An 8,348-nucleotide genomic window follows, 5' to 3' on the forward strand; every position below is an offset into this window, starting at 1 on the left:
AAACCTGTAACCTAGATATGTGCCCTGACTGGAATCAAACCTGCAACCTTTTGGTGCACCTGACAATACTCAGCCAACAGAGCCACTCCAGCCGGGCGAAAATATGCAGCTCTTTATTAAAATACTTACATGTAAACATTAATATTTCTAATTAACATATATTTTTAAAGAACTTCAGGAAAAAATTAAAACATCAACTTGGATTGAACTTTATTTTTTCTGGTGACCTTGACCATATGACCATGTTTGTAATGCTATAAAAATCTAAGTCACAATTGAGCTGCAAGTTTCCAAAAGGTTAAAATTATTTCATTTGTCCACCCTCCATCTCTGATTTTCATCCCTACGTGCCCCCCAACCCTCACACACAGCCCCATCAGCTCCTTGCCTTCCTTTCTCCATAAACCTAGGCTGACCGGATTCAAGGTTCGCTCTCAATTCTTCAGGAAGGCTATTACATAGCGGGTCAGGGCCTTTGAGTGAAGAGACAACTGCTTCCTAAGTGTCAGCTAAACATTTTGAAATGGTGCTCTTTCAAGCACCCGAGTGTAATTTACAGTTTTAGAGTCATGATTTTCCACATGAAAGGTCCATTAGTGTGATGGAAAAAAAAAAGACAAGTAGCTGGCTCTTTAGAACAGTCAAATCAAAGCCTGGAGTTTGTCATGCCCTCTTGCTGTGTCAGACCAAACATTTCTGCTCTTAGTCATAAAAATAAATTTTTAAGTGTCCTACAAGCATTTCTGGATGAGCAATAAGATCCTATTTGTTGAAGAAAAACAAGTGAGGAAGTGGGTAATTTTGAAACTGATTTTAACTGCAAATATAAGCAAATTAAGAAAAGAAATAACAAGGTCTAAAATTAAATTTCAAAGATCTTATCAACATAAATACAGTTTGTTTTATTACATAATATACTTTAAAATAAAAAGTGATTTAAAAATTTGAGCAAATGAAAAATAAAGCTCAGGGAAAGAAAAGTCTCCAAATAAAATAAATCCCTTTTGATTTTTTTTAAATTTATTTATTTTAAGTATGAACCTTGGGAAAAAAGACACCTACATAGAAGGGCTCCTGGTGGCTACTTAGGCTCAAATTTTGTTTTTTTTTTAAAGAGCCCCATAGCCATTTCTACACAGGGGCCTCTCATGCAGACTGCACTTCATGGAGAAGGCTGCACTGACCTACCTGCCTCTGCACTGAACTGCCTGCCCACACTGTTCCTAGGATCCTATTTCAAACATCTAAAGGAGTTCCTGGGATCATATGTCAACCAATAGGATTGACAGTTTTCCCATCCAATCAGAACTGCTCAGCTCGACCAACCAGAACAAATCTATTATGAACAATCAGGACAGTGCCTTTTGGACCAATCAAGTTGTGGGGATTTGGAGTCCTTGTTTGCATGAGGACAGACCAATAAGGGACCAGGGATAAGGGCTTCTGTCCAAATAAGCCAGTTCCCTGCTGGCTCTGAGAGCACACTTTCCCTTCCCACCTAAGACTGAAGACTTTGTCTCCCTGGCTGAGCTGAAAAAACGGGGACTGCCTCCGCAGAGCAGACCAGAGCTGACTAGCACAGAGAAGAGCAATCTAACCAGAGAGGGGCCTGGCCCTGGCCACCTAGCCCCCCGGGCTGCCTCACAGCCGAGCTGTATCACAATTGAGCTGTTTGCACTGAATAAAGTTTCCTTCTTCACTGCACCCCCAATTGGGGATACCTGCTGGTGGTGAATTGACTCCAATAATCATTAGTTGACAAAAAGATTCATTATATTTTTTTAAAGTAATGTCTTTAACTTACTTTTTGTTATTTTTAACTATGGTAAAATACACACAACGTAAGATTTACCATCTCAACAATTTTTAAATATACAATTCAATAGTGTTAAGTACATTCACATTGTTGTGCCACCAATCTCCAGAAGTTTTCATCTTGCAAAACGGAAACTCTTTGCCAACTAAATAACACTCCATCCTCCCCTCAGCCTCTGGCAACCACCATTCTACTCTGTCTTTAAGGATCTGACTACCACCTCATATAAGTGGAATCAAGTCCTTTTGTGACCGGTTTCTTTCACGTGGCATAATGTCCTCAAGATTCATCTCCGTTATAGCCTGTGTCAGATACCCTTTCTGTTTAAGGTGGAATACTGTTTCATTGTACGCACACACCACATTTCGTTATCCACTCATTTATCAATGGAAATTTGGTTTGCTTCCAACTTTCTTTGACTTACTTTTTAAACAATTTATTTAACTAAGCAGGCACTGGGGCTGAAGCCAGACCACCTGGGTTCAACTCCCTCCCGTCCATGGTAGCACAGAAAATACAAATGTTAAAAAGAAAGAAGATAGAGGAAAGATGGGTACACTGTGAAGCACTCAGCAAGTTAAAATACTGACACTGCGAGGCTCTGATGAGGGTTTTCAGAGACCGGAAGTTCATTCAAACATTTGTTTTCCAGTATGAATATGAACAAACGTATGCTACATGCTGACCATGCAGACAGTGCCTCCTTGGAGGGTGACGGTGGCCAAAGGACAGACATCTAACAGGTAAACAACTATAAGCAACAGGGAAAATAAGGCGCGAGAGGGACACAATGGCCCATCCCCACCCGAGGCCAAGGCTCTAGAAAGGCTTCCCAGAGCTGAGTCGTAGAGAAGGAACAGTCAGGAGGACACAGAGGAAGGAGAGGCACTGCCACGAGGGGACAGCAGGACGAGACGTGGACATGAGAGGGTAAAGCACAGGCTCTGAGGCGAGATCCCGGATGAAGAGGGAATCTCAATACGCAGAGCCTCAAAGGAACAGAAGAGAAAATAACACAAGGCCTAATTAAGTGTCAATCAAAGGGAAGAAATGAAAACCCACCCAAGTCAGGCATCGCTGGATACCCATTCTGATGCCAATATGAATCTCCTGGCCCTTGGCCGGAATAGCTAAAAACAAATTATGGCTCAGAGATATGTACTAAAAGCCTAGCAGCAAACGCTGAAACTCATTAAAAGCCCACAGACCTGATGTCACACCTCATTCCATTATATGGAAATACTTTCAAAGCCTACGGCACGTCCAAAAGAAGGCCATTTATCAAACAGTGATCTACTCAAGTCTCTGCTTTTTCAAATATGAGCAACTTGCCAAGTTACTACATTATAGTTTTGTATTAGTATTTACTTACAATACCTGCTTCGTTCCAAAAAATATTGAATCTACTACTGTTTTATTTTATCTGGTAGTCTATCACAGGGGCTCACAGAACTGCAAAGACCTATAAGGTTATTGTCTACAGAGTTTCTATTCCCCAGGAACTACACAGGAACTAACCAGACCATGAAAATGAGAAGACCAAGATCTGTGCCCTGCTCAAGTCTGAGTCCCAGAGACCATCGTGCAAACAGTGATGATAATGCAATGACACGTGCCAGTATAGAAGAGTGTGGAAGAGGTTAAGGGAATAAAAAGAGGCACCTTCAGGTCCAGGACATCCCTTTGTTCACTTTTCCACTCACTCACTCATCCTGTCACCCATTCATTCCTTTCTTCAGTGTCTCATAGGCGCCAGGAGCTTTTTCTAAGTCAGTGGTCGCCAACCTTTCGGACCTCACGGACCACCAGTGGTCCGCAGACCACCGGTTGGTGACCGCTATTCTAAGTGTTGAGATACTGTACAGAAATGCTCCACAGATGGCTGCTGAAGGATGAGTAAAAGTTCCTTGGGTTGGGGGTGGAAGGATGGGAAGGAAGAAAGTATTCCAGGTAGAAAAAAAGAGTTTGGCGACCAACACAGCTTCTAGGAGTCACAATGAGTGGGGGAGGGACAGGCAAGAGAGAGAGATGGAAGATGGGAGACCTGAAAGGGTATGACCAGGAGCACAGGTTGCAACACAACAGTACACCTTTCCCTTGACAAGAGGACCAGGATTAAGGAGTGTGGAAATATGGATGCATTTCAGGATAGAGCAGTGGTTCTCAACCTGTGGGTCGCAACCCAATTGGGGGTCGAACAACCCTTTCATAGGGTTCACCTAAGACCATCGGTTCTCCTGCGTGAGATACGAGCTGAGCCCCAGCGCGCTGGAATAAAGCCTCTTGCTGTTTGCATCAAGTGACGTCTCTTGCGGTTGATTGGGGTCACCGTCGGTCTGCGGGACAGAGTGAGGGTCCCATTTCTGGGGTCTCACAGAACTGTATTAAAGGGTCGCGGCATTAGGAAGGTTGAGAACCACTGGGATAGAGGGAAACAAAACGCCAACATGCCCCACTGTGTGGCTCAATGGTGAGCATCGACCTATATGAACAAGGAGGTCACGGTTCCATGCCCAGGTTGCATGCTCGATCCCTGGTAGGGGGTGTGCAGGAGGCAGCCAATTAATGATTCTCTCTCACCATTGATGTTTCTATCTCTCTGTCTCTTTCTCTTCCTCTGTAAAAGCAATAAAAATATACTTTAAAAAAAAAGAAATACACCAACAAGATGAGCTAAAAACATGATGAGTAGCAACTCACTGAGAAGGAACCATGGTTGAACAGGCTCTGTGAAGGACGTGTGTAAGACACAAGGATGTACGTCAAGCATGTCAAACTCAAAGGCTAACACGGTCAAATAAACAAGGTTTAAGTTTATGTGGGTCGCAAAAAAAAGCTTCAATTTTCATAGAAACGTAAGTTTATTTTGATAGAGACATGTGGAACACAAAGGGCTGAGATAAATGAATAATCGTTAACATAAAATAGGACATTTTAATAAAAATTAATATTTTTTCTTGAACATTAACTTACCAGACACTGAATAACTGCACAAATTAATAAGCGTAACACAAATAAACCTAGTTTTCTTGTTCTCCAAAAGTGAAATATTTCCTGTTGTCCAAACCAAACAAGTCAGTCCAAAACTAATGACGTGGCAATCGCTGCTAAAATATTCTCTGCTAGCATCAGTGGAGAGAAATGGTGCGCCTGCACATAAGGTGCGTAAGGGAAATGAATGCAACATGATTATTGTAGTTCGTTATTAATAAGTATGTATAACAGGAGATTGTAAAAAATAACATGAAATTTTTATTAAAAAGCTTCTTACATACTGTTATATTGGCTGGACCACAAAAATATTCGTTTTGGGCCACAAGTTTGACATGCTTGATGTACGTATTGCAAACCTTTTATGGCCTGTTATTAAATATTTGGAAGGCAGCTATGCTCACCACTATACCACCAACGCCAACTAAATATTTGGATCAAACAATTGAAACAGGAATTTTAGGGGTAAAATGGGGCAGTTTTAGAAATTTTGGAAATTAAGGGGACCATGAAGGAAGCACAGGGCTGCAGAGCAGCAGAAGGTATATTTCCATAGAATAGGAAAGCTGAAAAGCTGCAACAAGTACATTTCCATAGAATGAGGGAGCTGGGAACAGCAAAAGGTCTATATTCACAAAATAAAGACAAGGAAGCCCTTCATCCAGAAGGAGAAGAAGAAAGCCCAAAGGGAGTAGGAAAACCATAAGGAAGGAGGCAGAGAGGACCTCACATGGGACATGTGAGGTCTGACCTTTGAGCCCAGGAGTTACTATAGTAACCAGTCTAAGGAATAGTGACCAATCAGAGGGAATATCCAGGGACCACAATCTGCAGCCTTTATAAGCCATAGGAAAAAGGAACTCAGTGGGACCTTTTCCCCTCCCCACGTGGGAGTCCGTTCTGTGGGACTCTGTCCCTCTCCCCATGTGGGAGTCTGTACTTGTCCTTCAATAAATCTCCACCTTTGTATACCACTTTCTGTCCGTGGATTCACTCTTCGATTCCAGCGGACACAGAAACCAGGTTCCAGTCCAAAAATTCCATTTCACAATCAAACCTGTCCTTGACTGCATTCCATGACCACCATACACTGGTATGGATTTTCTGCCCACCAGAAGGAGAAAGAAGCCTGACACTTTTCCCAATTTATCGTTTATTTCTTGCAGGTCTGCTGAAGGTCCACACTCCGAGTCTATAAAAGGCTCAGTCAATAGGAGCAACTCCTGGAAAACTGACTTTCCCAAGCTAACACTGCCCTGGTGGAGACTCGGCTCTCTGTCTGTAACCTCCTGTGTCTCTGCCGGGGGATCCACAGCACGGTGACCACCACTAAAGCCCACCTTGTGATGTCCAGCCCTGCCCTTTTACTTCCCACCCGCCCCCCACGAGCGTTTCCTGTCTTGCTTCTCTAATAGCTTCATATTAGAGCACAAACATCCTTTAACTTTGCATTGGCCGAAGTAGACCTCAATAGTTTACTTTGGTTCTTTCATACAGTTATCTCAAGGTTTTAATAATTATAGTCTACATTGTATTCTAATGACATTGTTCTCCTCTACATCATCCAAGTCATTTATAAAAACATTAAAGATCACAAAACCTAAAATTAGAGCACTTCCATATGCCCCACAGGTTGGCCCTGAATCACTCAGTCTTCTTAACCTCCTGACCTTCTACTCAGAAAAGAACTTGTGAAAAATTATTCTTCGGTTATTTTTGCGTGTATTATTAACCTCTGGCCAAGGTTGTTTTTATTTTTCTATTATTAGCAACTCAGACGCAAGCCCTTTTAAACTCCTCATACTCTATTGTTTTAGTACAAAGCACTTCATTAATACAAAATCAAATGTTTTGACTTCCACGTTTTAATCATAACCAGTGTAACAAGTGAAAATAAGAAATACAAAATCATGAACAAAACCTCCATAGAAGCTTGTTAAATAAAGAGGAAGAGCGAAGGGAGTTTCTTGGTGATAAGTATATGCTGAGCACAGCTTACCTATTTTCATTATGATGTCTATTGACTAATTTCTAAAGAAAACCAAGAAAGGTTTGCTCTGCTGAAAATAAGAACCATATTTATAACTTCCCAATTCATGCTGCTGCATTTCAACATCTATGATGTCCCCAAGGTTCCTTTTTTTAAAAGTTTAGTTTTGCCAAATGTAATAAAATATCTTATTGCAGAGAAACACAAAATTACTGGTTACAAGAGCAGAACTAAAGCAACGTTCCCGAGATTTACACTGGTCCCCACACTAAAACCAACCATGTAATCCATTAGGGGACGAGTCTCCCAGAGTTCTAGAAAGTATACCCCTCTGATGTTATAAGTTAGAAAGGATGATCATTCTTCAATTTCCTAAGCCATTTTATTTAAATTATTATTGTGTGGCATGGTCAAAAATGATGGGCTAAATACTTGAGAAAACTTAATATTCTGTCACAACTTCCAAAAGGAGAACAAATGTTCCTATTCAAGTGAACAGATTTTTTAAAGAATCATGTCGTTCTTCTAAGTACATGATTGGTTTAAGTCATTTGCCACTTTGGGAAGAGAGAAATTCTGAAGAAGTTGGTAAAGTCAAATGTAGATTACATGGCTTTACAAAATTAATAAGAGGATTCAAAGCAGCCAAGTAATTTCATTACTTTGAAAAAGTATTCATATCTTAAAATAATTTGCTATTCATCAAACTATTGAGAGAGAAATGAAATTAACATATTTCAAACAGAGCCAGAATACTGAGTTTAATCAAACCATGCAAAGCTCATTTCTTAAGTAATTTATGATTAACAGACTCACTTACCTGGAAGCATATAAGAGAAGAAGGTTATGGGTGGAACTACATCATTCCTCTACTGGGTAAAAATACTTCGGCTTCTCTGCTTGAAATGGAAAGGACTCTAAAATACAAAAAAAATACAAAATAAAGAAAAGAAATGGGAGGTAGCCCCTGTGAATTTCCATGTCTGAAATGTAGGTGGTAACATTTTAAATCACTTAGGTTTTAAAATACAATGCATCTAAAGTATTGCCCCCAAAATTAGAGTGGTATTTCTCCTCTATCTTAACGGGTAAAATAAGAAGCACTTGTTTAAAAAAAAAAGAAAGAAAGAAAGAAAAACTCACAGAATCAAGGTTTAATAAATAGTGAAAGCCATGAAGAAGTGTGTGTAAAAGCAAAGCGGAGGACTCATATTTACTTGATAAAGAACATTAAAAAAAATAGGAGAGGGAAAGAACAAACCTCGCAAGAAAGAATCATGCCCGCTGCCCGCGCGCTGCGTCCTACCCAACTCCTGCGCTCGGCTCCGCGGCTGCCAGGTGGGGCAGGAGCTGAAGTGCTGCCCCCTCTGAAAGGACCGCGCTCGGCGCACCAGGGTTTTGTCTGACGGTTCCATGCAATGATTTAAAAAAACAGCAAGCCCTCCTGGAAGTTTTCCACGGGGGAAGGAAAGGGAGCGCACGTCCCGAAAGAATCCGGAGGCGGACAGGAGAGCCAGATTCCCAGGACCAGCCCGCAGCGCGGCCGCTCCG

At 41.3% G+C, this 8,348-nt stretch overlaps 1 protein-coding gene across 2 annotated transcripts in view; it reads right to left on the minus strand.

Moving 5' to 3' along the window:
• CSGALNACT1 (chondroitin sulfate N-acetylgalactosaminyltransferase 1) overlaps window positions 1-8,348 on the minus strand; it is a 199,605-nt gene that overhangs the window by 146,703 nt on the left and 44,554 nt on the right. The window contains exons 1-2 of one of the 2 annotated variants that reach the window (XM_006765507.2): window positions 8,104-8,342; window positions 7,618-7,714 (exon numbers count right to left, since the gene is read on the minus strand). The gene's annotated coding sequence lies outside the window, so the exon portion shown is untranslated. Of the gene's footprint in view, window positions 1-7,617; window positions 7,715-8,103; window positions 8,343-8,348 lie in introns of those variants that run through there. The other variant, XM_015565174.1, reaches the window with a different exon arrangement.

Source organism: Myotis davidii, unplaced genomic scaffold (assembly GCF_000327345.1).
Source record: "Myotis davidii unplaced genomic scaffold, ASM32734v1 scaffold93, whole genome shotgun sequence".
NCBI lineage: Eukaryota > Metazoa > Chordata > Mammalia > Chiroptera > Vespertilionidae > Myotis > Myotis davidii.